The sequence below is a fragment of the Narcine bancroftii genome, chromosome 11 (genome assembly GCF_036971445.1).
Source record: "Narcine bancroftii isolate sNarBan1 chromosome 11, sNarBan1.hap1, whole genome shotgun sequence".
NCBI classification, from domain to species: Eukaryota; Metazoa; Chordata; class Chondrichthyes; order Torpediniformes; family Narcinidae; genus Narcine; species Narcine bancroftii.
This window is the reverse complement of record NC_091479.1, coordinates 16697928-16715275: the sequence shown is the minus strand read 5'-3', so window position 1 is coordinate 16715275 and position 17348 is coordinate 16697928. Positions and strand designations below refer to the sequence as shown.

Sequence of the window (17348 nt, the reverse complement as noted above, 5' to 3'; positions counted from 1 at the left end):
GCACAGTAAAAATCCCTGTCATCTGACCCTTATGGGGATCGTGGATGCCGGTTATGAGTTTTCCGGTTGCCTGAGACACTCAGAATTAGGAATGAACACTTTACATTTTGCATTGTTGTGTTTTCACTTTTAAAGTGATTGGGGGGGTGGGGGGGATGGTGGGAAATCAGTATTAAAGACCTTAGTTATGGAAGGTTCACTCTAATCAGGTCATTCCTGTAACTTACAAAATTTTAATTTGAACCCCAGTTGCTCGGTAACCATCTCGCCATCATAATTGAACCCCTCCCCACCAAGTTTATAGATAAAACATGACTAATATACTAATAAAGATAGACTTATTAGGCAGGGAGACACTGGAGGAGTCGGCCCAGCAGCATCGCCTGGCTCTTCTTCCTGGGTGCCACCATTTTATTCAAACACAACTTTATCCCAAGAGCTTCTACACGCAGGGCACGACCAGGGCGCTCCACAGCCTGAATGTTTGCTCCCACCTTCACCAAGGGGGCTGGTGTATTGCTGGCTGGTACAACCTTAAACTTGCATTTCAATTATCTATTTCCTTGGGGGGGGGGGGGGAGGGGGCAGTTGGTTGAGTTGCCAGTTGAATTCCGGATACCAGGGATTTTATGGCATCTGGTTTGGAATTCTATCCTTCAAACTTGCAAATGATGGCTGAAGTTAACACGATACTTATTTTCTTTTGTTTTGACAGCTTTGTTAAGTCCCATCAGTGAGAGCCTTCGTCCATTAAGCCTGGTTATTTTGAATTTTATTTACATGAGTAATTGTTCTCTCAGTGGTGGCTTAGAACAGTCAGCCAACGTGTGTGGGATTTGGTGTGTTTTCAAGGCGCAATGCTTATTCCCCCTTCAGAGAAACATTGTAATGTGCAGGAGACTGTTGTCCCGTCTCTGAAGTCCCTTGTTTAGGCATTTCAGGTTTTAATTTTAAATTTAGACATTTAGCTCTGTCGCAGGCCAATTCGGCCCACGAGTCCATGCTGCCCAATTTATACCCCTTTAACCAACACCCCGGTACGCTTTTTGAAGGGTGGGAGAAAGCCAAAGCCCCTGGAGAAAACCCACGCAGACACAGGGTGAACATACAAACTCCTTACAGGTCTGGTCACGATCGCTGGCGCTGTCAGGGCGTGAGCAGTTGGTGGCTCTGCTTTCAGAAGTAATTTGTTTCTAGTTTTCTGCAATATTTCAATATCCTTCTGGAGAAGGAAAACCCTTTTTTAATTAAACCTTTTAAAACATTAAACTTTTTGTGCTAAGGAGTAAACTCATTTCTCCCATTTAATTGGCCTTCCTGACCTCTGGGGTCCATTTAATTAATTCTCCTGTACTTCGAAGATCTCTGCATCCTTGAAAACGTGGGTGGGAAATTGAAATGTACTCCAGCTGGAGTTTCACCACTGATTAATAAACCTTTCTCCCTTCTGATATTTGCAGCCCTAATCTCCTGGCATTTATTTTTTAACTCTGTATAGACCATCCAAAAAAAGTATGTTTGGAACAGTCTGGGATCACTGGTTGTTGTGGAATTTTGACTATTGCGACACTAACCAGCAGCAAGTCGCGTGAAAGGATGAAACTTGTTCTCCACTGAATTGTTGTCGTTTAGGGCGTAATGGTTAGTGCAACGCCCGCAATCAGGACCGGGGTTTGAATCCCCTACTGTCTGTGGGGAGTCTGTACGTTCACCCCGTGTCTGCGTGGGTTTCCCCCCCCCCCCCCGGAGGCTTTGGGTTTCCTCCTCCCATCTTTTGAAAAGTACCAGCAGGGGAGGGGGGGTGGGCGTAGGTTAATGAGGTGTAAATTGGGCGGCATGGACTCGAGGGCCGAAAAGGCCCATTACCGTGCTGTATATCTAAATTTAAATTATGTTCTTAATGAGTGCATTCTAAGTTTGAAATCCAGAAAATCATTTTCCACCCATATGTACCATGTCAGGTAATTTTAAAAAACTTAGTATTTGCCACATAGTTTGTGTAGAGAAGTGGTTTTTAATCGTGACACACTGGGTGCATAATTTTGGGATAAAGACTTTTTTAAAATTTATTTGCCCCTGTGCTCCACAGTTTTAAATTTGTAATCAAACAATTCATGTGATTGAACTGCACACTCCAGATTTTATTCAAGGTTATTTATATACATTTTGGTTTGACCATGTAGAAATTACATGGTCCCCTCAATTCAGGGCACCATAATGTTTGGGACATTTGGCATCAGGTGTGTGAGTACTTGAGCAAGTTTAATTGCTTCATTGGCATAAGAGAGCGGGGCTTGCTTCGAAGCTTTTGATCACCTTTGGAGTCTATAGTTGCCATTTTTCAGCAAAATAAAGCCATTATGGGCTGAAAAACATGAAGAGTGAGACATCTTCTCCCCCCCCTCCGCCCCCTAACCAAACCTGAGGATGACCAAAATCAACAGTTTCATTAAGAGAGGGCGTACTGGTGAGCTGAGTTATCACGAAGCGACTCGTAAGCCAAGGAAAACCTCTACTGCTGATGTCCGAAGGAAAATCCCCCAATGCCTGTCCGACAGACCAGAAGCGCCCTTCAGGAGGCAGGGGTGGATGTGCCGGTGACTACTGTCTCCAGACTACTTGAACAGAAATACAGAGGCTGCACTGCAAGATTCATACCGCTAGTTGGCCACAGAAACTGGGGGGGGTGGCCAGTTTGCCAAGAAGTATTTAAACGACCCTTTAGATTTCTGGGAAAAGGTCTTGCGGGCAGACGAGACAGAGATTATCCTGGATCAGTGATCAGCAAAGTGTGAAGGCGTAAAGGAACTGCCCGAGATCCAAAGCATGCCACCTCATCTGTGAAACATGGCCTGGGCATGTACGGCTGCCACAGGTGGTGGAGGACTTGCCTTCATTGTTAAGATAACTGCCCATTGCAGTAGCAAAATGAATTCGGAGGTGTCTGATTTGCTCAAGTTAGAGCAAATGCCTCCAAACTCGTTGGACAACGCTTCTCCCTACAGCAAGACAAATGGTCCCAAACACACTGCGAAAGCAGTGGTTTTCAAACTCTTTCCATTCACATAACACCTGAAGTAATCCCTATGTCTTTAGGCTCTTTCGGGTGGTCAGAATACCCCGATGTAAAGCCACGTATTCTACCCCTATGTGGCTCTCGGGGTACCCACCTGAAAGAACAGGAGGCTCACTTTCTAACCCTCCTCCAGTAGGGATAATCGCCGGAGCATTGAATCCCCCAGGCACCTGAATGCAGCCGCCTGAAAGTGGCTGCTAAGGGCGGGCTGATGACAATCAGCTGGCGACACCCCCCCCCCCACCCTGTGGCCTGACAGTCCCCTCCTCCCTGCCCCCCAGCGTGGGACGTCAGGGCAGGGGTGCATCTCCTGCAACTGTCTCTTTCAGGTGGACAGTGCAGCACTTGCAGGGCTGCCACCTGAACGACCATTCCATAGGTTTCCAGGTGCATTCTTGGCGGAGAGTGCACCTAAAAGTGGCTATAGGTGGTCTGTGATTGGGAAGGGATTGCTTCAGGTGGGATGTGAGTGGAAAGAAAAAGTTTGAAAACACCCCCTGCGCTAAAGCGACTGGGGAGTTTGTCAAAGCTAAATACTTGAATGGCCACATGAGTCTCTTGATCGAAATCCAATTGAGCGTGCCTTGGATAGGCTGAAGAGAAAACTTGAGGGGACAAGCACCTGAAATGAGCAAGAGCTGAAGATGGCTAAACGTACTGAACAGGACTACATTGCAATCATCCTATTGACGGAGATTGGTTTGTCTTGTAATTGATTGAACTCCTCAGTGGAAATTTGAGGACCTGTCCAGCGCTGTTCCTTTGATCCAGTCTGGCTCGATGGCTTCAGCAGCTTAATTGCAATTTAAACAGCCTTTCTCAATGGTGCCCTACAACTCTTTTCACCCCCCCCCACCCCCACCCTACATCACATTAAAAAGCCATATTTTTGTTTCGTGGAACAGCGACATGTTTTTTTAATGTAGTTAGTTGGAGAGACGTACGGAAGAAACCAAAGCTGCTTCACAGGGCAACGGGCCCATAAACTTTTGCTGCATCCTGGAAAGGGTGGGGTGCAGAGTTGAGAATGGCTGGTTTAACGGACACCTTGATCTCCTACACGAATGGCCAAGACACTGGAATATGTGGGGTTGGTCAAGCACGTTGGCTGCAGGCATACCTTTCTCCTGGCCCCTCTAGTCTACATGTAAGCATTAACTTAAGAATGTGGTATCTTTGCAAAACTGTGTTAATGTCGATTAACTTGCTTCATAGACTCTTTCTCCGACCCCACACTCCCAGGGAATGCACTCTGGATTTGAAAAATATTACTCCTCCAAAATTGCATTTGTTTTAACCCTGGACAACAATTTTTTCCAAAAGGTTTGCTTCCTGAAAAAACCATTGGGGATTATGAAAGACAGCTTTAATTTGAGCACACAGATAATTTCAGATTTTCTGTATCACATGGGCAGTTGTAGAAATATTACATTAATATTTGTTGAATTTGGCATGTTTAATTGCATCGTGATGGTGACTTTTGGCGTTCATTCAACTTTCCTAAAAATGTTTTGCCGCTGAATTTTGCTTGACGTGAGAGGCATCAGATGCTGAGTACAGTGACCAACAATAGTCGGTCAGCATTGATGGAATCCAGTGGCCCTGATCCCGCTTTTCCGTGGTTGCAATGTCCCGGTGAAACCTTTCACCGTGTTCGTCACTGACGGCACCAAGATCAGCGGGGAAGGAGTCCAAGTGCAAATGCAGAAAGTGAATTTTCAACGACACGTTGCACTTTATGGTTCTTATGCTTGAAGGAGACTTAAAATATGAGAGAAAATCATAAAATAGATTGCATCTTCTTTAAAGTGATAGGAAGATTTTTAAAGTGATTTATGCGATCAACAGCCCAAACTCCATAAAACACACCCAAAAGTTTCAAGAAGAAAAGAAATCTTTGTCCAGTGTTCTCAAAGGATCCTCCTCTTGGTCATGGTCATCTAATTTTTTTGGTTGGATTGAAATGCATCAAAATATTCTCCAGGGGTTTTGCGATCCATGGCTCACCCCTTGTAACCAATGGGATTTACTAACGTTCTTCTCTGGTTTTAATTAGCCATAGCCAATTCTTTATCCTTCCCCCCCCCCCGCCCTGAAATTGAAAGATTTAGCAGTTGTGCACTCTGTCGCGCTTTTCCCTCACGGGGGCAGTGTGGCCCTGCCCAGGATCATCGTCACAATTGGTTGGGGTCGTGTCCAATGTTTTGTGTTGAATCGGGACCCTTCATCAACTAGTGCTTTTGATGCATCTTGGGAAAACCAGTTAACCCCTGATACCAGAAAGGTTCAGTCATTTAAATCATCAGGCCAAGATGCTTGGAATGGAATGGAGCCAGCTGGCATGTTTGCACACTTTGTTGCAACGCCCTACCAGAACTTCCAGTACCTTCCTTGCTGCAGCTCCTCATTGAAACATTCCTTGGAGGTGACGCCATTTAAAGATTATTATCCCCAGGCCAATGGTACAATGCAAAATTTTTTTTTTTAATTTAGACCTACAGCATGGTAATAGGCCCAGTTGGCCTACAAGCCCTGTGCTGCCCAGTTCAGCCTACAGCCCCAGTACATCTTGAACGGTGGAAGGAAACCCACACCCCTGTGGAAACCCATGTAGACACGGGGGAAAGCATACATACTCTGTACAGATTCGGTCCCCCGACCGCTGGTGCCTAACAGCGTTACGCGAACCATGTCGCGGCTCTCCGAAGCCGGCATTGTATTCCACATTTAGCTTGCTGAAAATATCTACCATTGTATGCCTGACTTGTGACCTTCGAATTGTCAACCTGCCTTTGGTGGTCAAATGTTCAAGATGTTTTAAATGTTTCCTTTTCCCCAGAATTCCCAATTCAACAATCAAAGTTTCTCCGTGGAGTGAGTGCCATGCAAGGATGGACGAGGTTTTGGGCATCTTTGGTTGAAGGAGATTTTGAACAACTGCTTCACTTCCTTAGACACCTGGAGCGGTCATTGGCTTATGGATTAAAGAACTTTTTTTTTGTGAACTTTCAATGGGCAGATCTTGGCAGTCTATCAATCAATTGGGTGCAGGGACCAGCATTAAAATGGCACCATTACTGTGGAACTTCAAAATTTAAGGTTGACGCGGAACTGACTTGCAAAGCTCGGCATGCAACGCTGGTCTCGTCTTGTAAAATGTTTCTTTCTGTCAGTGTCTCGACCTCCTTCCCATCCCGACCCTCCTTCCCAGTCCCACGTTTCTATAGATCAGGATTATCCGAAGTATGAAGACGGCGCGAGCAAATGAAGTAACCCTTCCGGCGCCCTTCTGAGAAGGGCTTTGTCACCGTTGCCATCGGAAGACTTTTTTTTGGGATGTCCGCCTGTGTATTGAAGTTCTCACGGACTCTCGTTTTAGTGCCCAGTGCAGTTAACTTGCCTCCACTGGAGAACCCATCTTGCCAAATATCAGCTGTTCTTGTTAAAAGTATTTTGAACAATATTGAGTACAAGTATTTTTGTACTGGTGTAATGAAGAATATTTATGCATCAAGGATTTTTTTGTGCAATTGTAATCTGTATTATAACTTAATATTAGTTCAGTTGAGTTTGGAGATGCTGAATATAGCCCATAATTGTAGTTTAAAAAGTGCAATTGTATTTTTGCTTACTTTTGCCGTTTAAGTGCTCAAAGTATTAGGAGTGTGGTTGTAATGTTTGTACAAGGACTGCAAGGTTTTTGAGATGCAATTGCTAGAATGTGAAACTGGATTATAAAAGATGTGAATTAGATTCTGCTGTTGTGTGTGATTCTAAGGTGTTCTCGGGAATGCAGCATTCATCCTCGTTGTGTAGTTTAACTATGTTCAAGCAAGATACTAAAGAAAACACGCTATTAATGGAACTTGCATGCCGAGGTTCCACGTGAGAGTCTTGGGCATTTGGGCCTTCAAACCTTCTGTCTTTCAAACAATCTCGGCTAATCGCCTGTACAGTAAACCCTGTTAAATGGCTCTGGCCCGAAGCATTGACTGTCTTTTATTTCCCATGGTTGAACTTGCCTTGATTTTTACAATACAGGGAATCCCCCCAGAACAAAATCCATTCCCAAGTCTGTCTTTAAGTTGAATTTGTAGGTAAGTCGGAACAGGTACATACGATCCTTATTTAGCGTCAGTCAAATGTTTGTTGTGGACAGCATATAGAAATGTTTTTGGGAGATAAATTAGGAAAAGTTTGTTAGAGTAGGTCATATGCAAACACTTTTTAAAAAATCGTATTTAAAATACTGGAGCTATGCTAGACATAGTAGCTTCTCATACCCTTTTGCAAGAGCTTTGAAGACATCACTAATGGACTATACCAAAGGCAACAGATGAAAGAGCAGGCTGGAGCCGCTGCTGTCTGGAAGGAGAATTTGCTGTTGTAAGAGTTTTGTAAGCGGAGAGAGTCAAACGTGTGTGTGAGAGAGAAGAGATCACTTGACAATGTCACCCAGCAGAAGTTGTTGGGACTGAAACAGGACAAGCTGGCAAACTTTTGGAAGATGGCCTGGTCGAAGCCCTTGTGGTTCATGCAAGAGGAGAGGACTGGCTGTCTAATGTTTCACTTGAAATAAGGGAAACAAAAAGGAACTCATTCTGGAGAACCCTGAAGGGGCAAGTTTTGGTCAGCAAGACAATGGAGTGGCTGGTGGAAGTACATCAGTTGTGGATGTCCTGGAACAACAAATCTCTCTGAAAACCGACAAGAACCTTCCTGAGCAGTAACCATTTACCTTTCAAGCACCAAAGCCTGGTGAACTTTATAACCGTTAAATTCTGTGCCCAGTATAAGAATTGCCTGCAACCAGTGAACCTGGAGGAATGAGAAGTGAGATTGGACTGTGAACCAAAGAACTTTTCTGAACTAACACACACATGCGCTTAGAATTAGAAGGGGGTTAAGTGACGTTAGTTAAGTCAATAGCGATAAGTTAAAGTTTGATTTTATTTTCATGTTTAAAGATAAATTAAAAGCAACTTGTTGAGGTAACCATTTGTCTTGGTAAATATCTTGTTGCTGAGTTTTGGGCTCGTAACATTTTCCTTAAAAAAGCAACTTTAAGAAATAGCTCTTAGAAGAGTTTAGATAGGGAAAAAAGATCATGATTGAAAGTTTGATCAATGTTTTGCATGCCAGAAGGGTTAATCGTGTGGTAACACTATGCACATGTGCGAATTGGGGCCACAATTTGTTTATAAGTTCGAGTTGTCTGTAAGTCGGACGTTTGTAACCCGGGGAACTCCCTGTATCTGTAAATATTTGGCATTTTATTTTTTAACCTGTTGAGTCCTCGCTCTGGGAATTCGAAGATTGGCCAAACATTTCATTTCTGTGACTTAATTCTATGCCCACCAGAATCTAATTCACGAATGCCCTCGAATCTGTCACGTACGTGCTTCGGGGAAATTGGTAACTGATGCGGACAGAACCAAAGATGCTCAGTGGTTTGTCGAGAGCCTCCGCTCTGTCGGCATCAGTGACGGGGATCTCCCAGTGGCCAACAGGTTCGATTCTGCACCCCACCCCGCGATCACATGTCTGTCCATGAACTCGTGCACCTTCCAACCAAGGCCATCTGTAAAATGAAAGAGCAACACTTAATCTTCCGTCTGGGCACTCTCCCACCAGATGATATTAGCAGGCAACTTCTCCAGTTTCTGCTAGTCTTCTCTCCATATCTTTTCCCCCCCCCCCACCCCTTGACCCTCCAGCTCTCCCTCTGTTTGCCGCTGTGCTGTTCTCTTTCTCTCCCCCCCCCCCCCCATCCACCTTACCTCCTGCTTGTGGGACTGTGCTCCTTCCCCTCCACCCCTACCAGTTATTCAGGTGCCTGCCCACATTTTCCTTGCACCTTGAAGGGTTCAAGCCCGAAACCTTTGGTTGACTTTTATCTTTGCTGCACTGTTTGACCTACTGAGTTTCTCCGCCCTGTGTTTTTACTTCAACCACGGTGTCTGTAGACTCGTGTTTTACTAATGCAACCTTCTGAATTTTTTTGTGGGGGGGTGAGATACAAATCCATATTTGGTTCCTTTTGCTTAAATCTCCTTGTCTTGCTATTGAAATTGTGTCTGATTGGGGTTAATACTCCGAATTGGATCTGATGCACTTTGGAAGAAGTGGAACGAAAAACCTGGGGAGTTGGGCATGCATACAATGGTAAAGGGTCCATGATTATCACATTGGTCGACCGTAAGGCAGACAGTCACCACTTTGCCCGATGCCCCTCCCAGAAACCTGCAGCGCCTGGTGTTCCCGGGCGCTCTCCCTTCGAAGTACAAATCCAGGCATATTCAGGCTGGTTAGGCGCTGGTACAAGGGGGTTGTACTAATTGTACTCTCTGCCCCAGATCCCGTGGAAGTGTTTTTTTGTTTGTTGGACTTGGACCAAGCTGTCTTGCATTGCTTTATTTTGCCTAATTTGAAGCTAGCATCCCTCCTGCCAGAGCATGACTGAAGGTATGCCCCTTTTGCACAGGTGCCACTAAATTGGCATGTGAACGGCCAGTGTTTAAATCCAGGTTGAAGCGTTCACGCCGAACTGAGAAAAACCGGTTCAGTGCGGCCCTCTACGCAGGGACCTGGCATCCCGGTGCAAAAGAAGGCTGGACCTGAATGGTTTCAGTCGGCGTCCCGGGTAAGCCTTTAACATAGGAGCTGATGCGATTATGCATTGGCTCTGATACTATCTATCTACCTTGGTGGTATGAACCCCCCCCCACCCCAAGCCTGTGTACGTTGTGTTCACACAGTTAAGTGAAGCAATTAAGAGGGGGTTAATTACTGCCTTTCAAAGGGCCTTAGTGCTCTGCTTTCCAAATCTAGTATCCTAGCCAGAACACCCACCATTCTTCGTCTCTCTGAATTTACCTCTCCTCATTACATTTGCATTATCCGGAATATTTGTTGTCTTTGAAGGCAGCTAAAACTGGAGGAGCAACGCCTAATGTTCCATCTGGGCCCTCTCCAACCGTGTGACTTCTCTGGTTTCAACTTGCCCACCTCCTGCTCTTCCCCATCCCTCCGTCTTCCCTCCAGCTCTCCACCCCCTTCCCTCTCCATTCACAGAGCCCTCCCTTATCCACCCATTTCCTCCTGTCCACGGGACTGTTCTCCAGCATTGTTTATATTGTGTTGGCAGTCTTTCGTGTTTTTGTATCCGTATTTCTGTCGCGTGCCTCCCGTAGAAATCGCGCGTTTGCTCCTGCCGGGGGGTGGGCCTTTTCATTCAGCTTTTCATCTCTCCAGGCTTTTACAAACTGCTGCTTCTCTCCGGTTCCTTTGAACTGTGGAGGCGGACACTGTCAAGAGCTTGATCCCAATGCTCCTTCAGCCTCTACTTCGTAGAACATCACCGCTCAGCACAGAGCCTTCAGCCCACAATGCTGTGCTGGTCTATATAAAGCTACTTCATCTAAAACCTCACACCCATCACCCTCTTTTTCTTACCTCCATGTGCCTGTCTAAAGAGTCTTTAAAATGTACCTACTGGTTATGCATTCCAGGCACCCACTGAGTTGGTTTATAACAACATATAACAATTTACAGCACGGAATCAGGCCATTAGGCCCTTCTAGTCCGCACCGAACCAAACACCCCTCTCTAGTCCCACCTCCCTGCACAATGCCCATAACCCTCCATCTTTTTCTCATCCATATACCTGTCCAACCTTTTCTTAAATAATACAATTGACTCCACCGCCACTATTTCTCCCAGAAGCTCATTCCACACAGCTACCACTCTCTGAGTAAAGAAGTTCCCCCTCATGTAACCTCTAAACCTCTGCCCCTTAATTCTTAACTCATGTCCTCTTGTTTTAATCTTTCCTCCTCTTAACGGAAATAGTCTATCCACATCCACTCTGTCTATCCCTTTCATAATCTTAAATACTTCTATCAAATCCCCTCTCAACCTTCTACGCTCCAAAGAATAAAGACCTAATCTGTCCAATCTCTCCCTATACTCTAGATGCTTAAACCCAGGTAACATTCTGGTAAACCTTCTCTGCACTCTCTCCACTCTGTTTATATCCTTCCTATAATTAGGCGACCAGAACTGCACACAGAACTCCAAATTAGGCCGCACCAACGTCTTATACAGTCTCAACATCACCTCCCAACTCCTATATTCCATGCAATGATTGATAAAGGCCAGCATATTAAAAGCCTTCTTCACCACCCTATTCACGTGAGTTTCTACCTTCAGGGAACAATGTACCATCACTCCTAAATCTTTCTGCTCTTCATCTCTATGTAAAAATGCTCCTGACCTCTCCCTTAATAAGTTTCCCCTCCCCTTGACTAGATGTCCTCTGGTATTGCTGACTGTCATCCCAGGAAAATAGTGTCCACCTTGTGCTACTTTTTTTTTTGCTGGATCTTTTATTCTTGGGCAATTTGTGAATGCCTAGTGTTTGCCATTCATGTTCTCAGATCTTTTCCCTCCATCTATTTTTTTAATAAATTATTCAAATGAACATGGATTCCACTTTCTTGCTTCCACGTCGCGAAGGTTTCCTGTGCAACTTTGGCCCATCTTGATGCATGTAGATTCAAGACGGCTCCACTGATATTGGTCTAAAGAAACGTTCATGTTTTAATGACTGCCCCACTCGGGCTGGATGAACATTTACAGTGCTCATGCCGGTAGAATTAAGCGACAAGTTCTGATCACTCATTTGCACCGAGTTCTCCATCTAGGTACAGTTTCCACCTGCACTCAAAGAAAGAGACTGATCAGTGCTTATGACAAGTTGTCGAGCCTGGCTCACAATGAAGTTTACTTGGTGTGGCGATACATTCGTTCACTGCGTTATGTTTAAAGCAAGATTCTTGTGTAATAAAACAGTTGTAATTTTAAAACAAAATTGCATTTAGTTTATTCTAAGGGCATAGAATCACCATCAGTAGAAATTGCCCTGGCCTCCCTGTCAGTCAAAGTAAAGCAAAAGCAAATTCCTTCAGATTCACTGTGTGCCCATGAATTCGCTCCCTCGGACACAGAGGCTCCTCTTCGATTCCTCGGCAACCCGAGCTCCAGATCCAAGCTTCCAAAAAGATGTTAGGAAACCTTCAGTGCCTGAGACCCGACCCCCCCCCCCCCCCCCGCGCCCTCTGCATCCCCCCTCGCGTCCAGGTTCCAATACCAGTCCGCAGGCTGGTGTGAGTCGCTGGCAGCCTGTGTGGGCTCCTCGAGTCGCCAACAGCCCACCCCCTTAAGAATTGAAACTTTCAGATTTTAAAGTTCTAAAGGGGTAGTTTTCAAACTTTTTCTTTTCACTCAGAGTAATCCCTGTGCCAGTAGCTGTCAATCTTTGTTCACTCACATACCACTTTATTCCCTATGCCATAAGGGACTCTGTGATTTGTAAGGGATTACTTGACGTGGAATATGGATGGAAATAGAGATGGAAGATTACTGTTATAATCATACTTAATTGACTTGTTATGTGCATGTTTTCATAACTGGAAAGGAAATGGGCCAGTGACAATTTTTCTCAAGCAAAATATTTCAGTAACAATTGGGTCTGGAGCAGTGATTCTCAACCTTTTTTCTTTCCGCCCACGTCCCACCTTAAGCAATCCCTTACTAATCACAGAGCACCGATGGCAGAGGGATGACTTAAAGTGGGATGTGAGTGGAAAGAGAAAGGTTGAGAACCACTGTTTTAAAGTGTCCCTCAAAGAGAATTTCTCCTCTCTTACTTCCTATCAGCTCTGGATCGTTAACAATCAGCATTGCCTCACCACACATTCCTGTTCAATCCCACGCCAGTCGGTAGGTTTCAAGCCTTTTCCGCACCGTGCGTATTTAACTACTCCCAGCAGGGTTATGGGTTTCTATTTCCTTTAAAGTGATTTAAAATGGTTCATGGAGTCAGTTTTATTTTTTTGAAAAGTTAAATGGGCTGCAAGTTGAAACCACCTCCGTGATTCCTGTGATGCAATATTAAGTACGTGGGTGGGTTTGGAAGTTGATATCAGCTGGTCAATTGTTTAGATTTGCCTGCAGAGCTTAATTTAAGTCGATAAAATATTGCAAGTTGTATTGTTGCTGCTCTAATGGCTTCTGGGTAATGCATTTTTTTGTTGAATAGCAAAATAGTGTAATAAATTCCAGTTTGATTATCTGTCATTGGGGGGAAAATGAGAAGACAATAAGGGCCCTGTTGTTTCAGTTTGCAATGCAATCTATTTCACATTTCCACCCACTTCCTGATAACTAAGGGTGGAGAATCAATCCCCAGCAGATTGGTGCTAATCTAGCATCTTGTACGCTTGGGCCTAAGGTTTGGATTCGTCCATATTTTTCCCCTACCAACTCCATGATGCACCATCAATACTTCAAAATCTGGAAGTTGTAGAGGAACCGATGGGCTCGACAGAATGGGTGCCTACCCATGCGGGTCGACTGTCCTGGACTGAGCAGGGGGGTTGTGGCACAGTCGTCTTTATTCAGGGGCCAGTGGGAGGAGCCATGGGACGTGTCCTAATGCATGCAAATGTATACAGAGGTTTACCACACTATAATTTTTTTTAAATTAAAAATCTATGGCGCAAGGTGCAAAGAAAGCAAGGATTTTACTTAAATGTGCCGTGGCCCTGGGGGAGGGGGACATGGGCCCCTGCTGTTGAGGATGGGTCATTTTTTTTTTAAAGTATTCTGAGCATGGAGGGCAATGGTTCTCAACCTTTGTCCACTCTTGTACCACTTTAAGTAATCCCTATGCCATCAGTGCTCTGACGATTAGTAAGGGATTGCTTAAGGTGGGCAGTGAGAGGGAAGGTTGAGAATCACTGCTCTCGACCCAATTGTTAGTGAAATCTTTGGCTTGAGAAAAATTGCCACTGGCCAATTTCCTTTGGAGTTCTGAAACGGGGCACATAACGAGTCAATGAGGGACAATTAAAACAGTGATTTTCAAACTTTCTACCTACGTCCCACCTTAAGCAAACCCTTAATAATCACAGAGCACCGATGGTGTAGCAATTACTTAAAGTGGTATGAGAGTGGACAAAGGTTGAGAACCACTGCTATAGGGTGAGTTTTTGTTTTGGGGTCAATTGGCAATCCAGGCTCAATTGTTGCCTGCACTTACTCGATTTAAAAAAAAATATATATATTTGTGAGAATTGAGTTTTATTAGTGTACTGATCATTGTTTGAATAGAATGGGGCTTGTTAACCCAAATTCCTGTCAATTTGCTCATAATAGAGTTGCGGGGTCCGACAGCAAAGGTGGTCTTGAATCTCACCAACTCCACTTAGGCATTCAGATTAATCCCATTCTATTTCAATTTTTAAATTAGGCTTTCAGCCCTCCTGGCCCATAAGCCCATGCCACCTACAACCCCCTGTATGTTTTTGGAGGATGGGGGGGTGGGATCCCATGCAGACCCGGTGAGAAGGTGCAAGTTCCTTGCAGACAGCGCTGGATTTGAACCTGTGCCCTATTCTCACCTTCCCATCAAATCATCTCTGATCTTCCCACACCCCTGCCCGCCAGAGGATTAATCTTAAAAACCCAGAAATGCAGGATTCGGGGGAGGTAAAGATGTATTACCGGCGTGTTGGGCCCGAGCTCTTCCTCGAGGTACAAGTGAAAAGCAGGCAGGAGCCTGAATTAAAAGGCTGGGGAGGAAAGAGCAGGAACAATAGCACCGACAGAGTGGCCTTGTGCACTGTCCCAACCTGACCACCCACAGATTGGAGGAACGATGTCTTATTTTCCATCTATGCCCCCTCCAGCCAGACGGCCTCATTGACTTCTCTGCTAAACCTTTCCCCTTCCCCCTTGTCAGTTTTTCCAGTTCGCCCCTCCCTTCCCCTTCCGCCTATCATCTCCTGCCTTTGCCACCTCACTTTTATTTCCCCTCCCCATCCTTTTCCAATGCCCGCTGACACTCGTGGCCGAAACTTTGGTTATATATTTTTACCTTGGTTACATAAAGGGCTGGGAGGACCATCGCCTTCCCAAGATCGTGTTATATGGCGAGCTCTCCACTGGCCACCGTGACAGAGGTGCACCAAAGAAAAGGTACAAGGTCTGCCTAAAGAAATCTCTTGGTGCCTGCCACATTGACCACCGCCAGTGGGCTGATATCGCCTCAAACCGGGCATCTTGGCGCCTCACAGTTTGGCGGGCAGCAACCTCCTTTGAAGAAGACCGCAGAGCCCACCTCACTGACAAAAGACAAAGGAAAAACCCAACACCCAACCAACCAATTTTCCCCTGCAACCGCTGAAACCGTGTCTGCCTGTCCCGCATCGGACTTGTCAGCCACAAACGAGCCTGCAGCTGACGTGGACATTTTACCCCCTCCATCAATCTTCGTCCGCGAAGCCAAGCCAAAGAAAAAAGAACATAAAGGGCACGGTTTGATCGGCTGACATTCTCCAGCATTTTATGTTCGTACTGTGCAGATTTTCGTGATTTACCTCTGACCTCTATTGGACGTAGATCAGAGGAAAAGAGATGGGGGGGTGGGGAGTTAACAGAAACAGGAGAGCTTGATGTCGATGCTATCTGGCTGGAGGTGCTCCGTTTTCCCCTCATGTTCTCCCATCGATGTCGATATTGTATCTTTACCTCCTATGGACGCCGCAATACCAGCGTTTGGGTTTTTTTTAACTGCATTTGCAGCATCCGCAGACTTTCGTGGGATGTAGAAAAGCACCTGGTGGAAACCTTTTGGGTCACAGTGAGAACGTGCATCCTACATCCAAGTGGTCAGGATTGAACATGTCACTGGAGCTGTGAAGCAGCGGTTGGGCTCCATAGAAGTTTCAAATAATGTGTATTTTTTTTGTCAAGTTGAATCTGATCTCCAAAGTATGAAGTAGTTTGTACAAATTTTTCATATATATAGAATGGAAATTGGGGTGCAGTTGAAGACCTGTGACTTCAATTCACCAATTGTGAACATAATATTCAATCACACTTGCTTGTGTTTGAACTTTTTAACCAAAAATAAACTTTAATCGCAAATTATTTACGAAAGGAAAACTATTCAAAGACTTCCCGCACTGAGCTTTACGTCCATACACAGCGCCTTTCCAGGCCCAGCCATAGAGTCCGGTTTTTCAATCCCGGGGATTCAGTCTGTAAGGAGTTTGTATGTTCTCCCTGTGTCTGCGTGGGTTTTCTCCGGGGGCTCTGGTTTCCTCCCACCCTTCAAAAGAAGTAACGGGGGTGTAGGTTGATGGGCAGCCCGGACACACAAGGTCAAAAGAGCCTGTAACAGTGTTGTATGTCTAAATTGTTTTTAAAAGTCTCTGTGTATTGTTACATTCATTTCTTTTTACACCATTGCCACCACTCTGGTACCTTGTCGTTACCATCCTCTCTGTCATCCAAGGGACTTCCCCCTTGGTCTCAGCCCCTCAAGGACGCGACCAGTCATTCTCGTGCTGTAATTCTCGAGTGAGTCCATAAGTACATGCTGTTGGGTACTTGACAAGTTGAGCCTGAAGGAAAGTTAGGTGATGAGCCACCTTGCTCTGAATCTGCCTGCTACAGGCTGCCTGAGTATCCTTCAACCGCGTGGCCTTAGCGTCAACTTCTCTGGGATTCCCACCCCAGTCGTGTCTTTCCCTCAGCGCTCTCTCTTCCCTTTCCTTGTCTCCTTTCACAGAGCCAAAATCAATTCTCACCTCTCCTCGTATCCTATCCAATCAACGCCTTTTTGTTGGTCTGGAATCCTCCCCTGTTCAGTCTTTATTCTGACGCCTTCCTGTTCTTCTACCTTGAAGAAAGGCTCAGGCCCGAAATGTTGGGAATATTATCTTTACCTCCTATGGACGCTGCGAGACCGTCTGACTTCCTTCGGCATTTCTCTGTGTTCCATTAGTCAAATGCAGCCTGAACATATTGCTTTTTTGCCACCGTTTCTTTGGCACATCTCAAGGTGGGGGGGAGAGCTGTGGACCAAAATCATAAAATGTTTTCTTTTTAATGGCAAGAAGCACTGAAGAAACCAACTAAACTTGCTTGCTTCACTTGGAAGGGGTCGCATAAACTTTGAGTAGAGTCTTAGGGGTGGGGGAGGTAGCTGGAAAAAGGTTGAGAACGGCTGTGTAAAGACCATGGTACCTTCCCACTCAAACAAAACGGAAGTGGTCCAGAAGTTTAAAGTTCCCAGAGCTGCTAGCGGCTTCCATTACCTGTGACAGTAAATAGGCGGTTCCCCTTCGTGAAAATAACAATCTACATCTGATCTAGAGAACCACCCCTGCAAGTTGGATCTGAATACACACAAAGTGTTACT

The 17348-nt window shown here is 45.3% G+C and overlaps 1 protein-coding gene across 2 annotated transcripts in view; it reads left to right on the top strand.

Moving 5' to 3' along the window:
- Window positions 1-6829, top strand: part of rbpms2a (RNA binding protein, mRNA processing factor 2a) — a 108042-nt gene extending 101213 nt beyond the window's left edge. For both annotated transcript variants that reach the window (XM_069902719.1, XM_069902718.1), the window contains exon 8: window positions 5916-6829. The gene's annotated coding sequence lies outside the window, so the exon portion shown is untranslated. The remainder of the gene's footprint in view (window positions 1-5915) is intronic.
- The last annotated feature ends 10519 nt before the right edge of the window (window positions 6830-17348 follow it).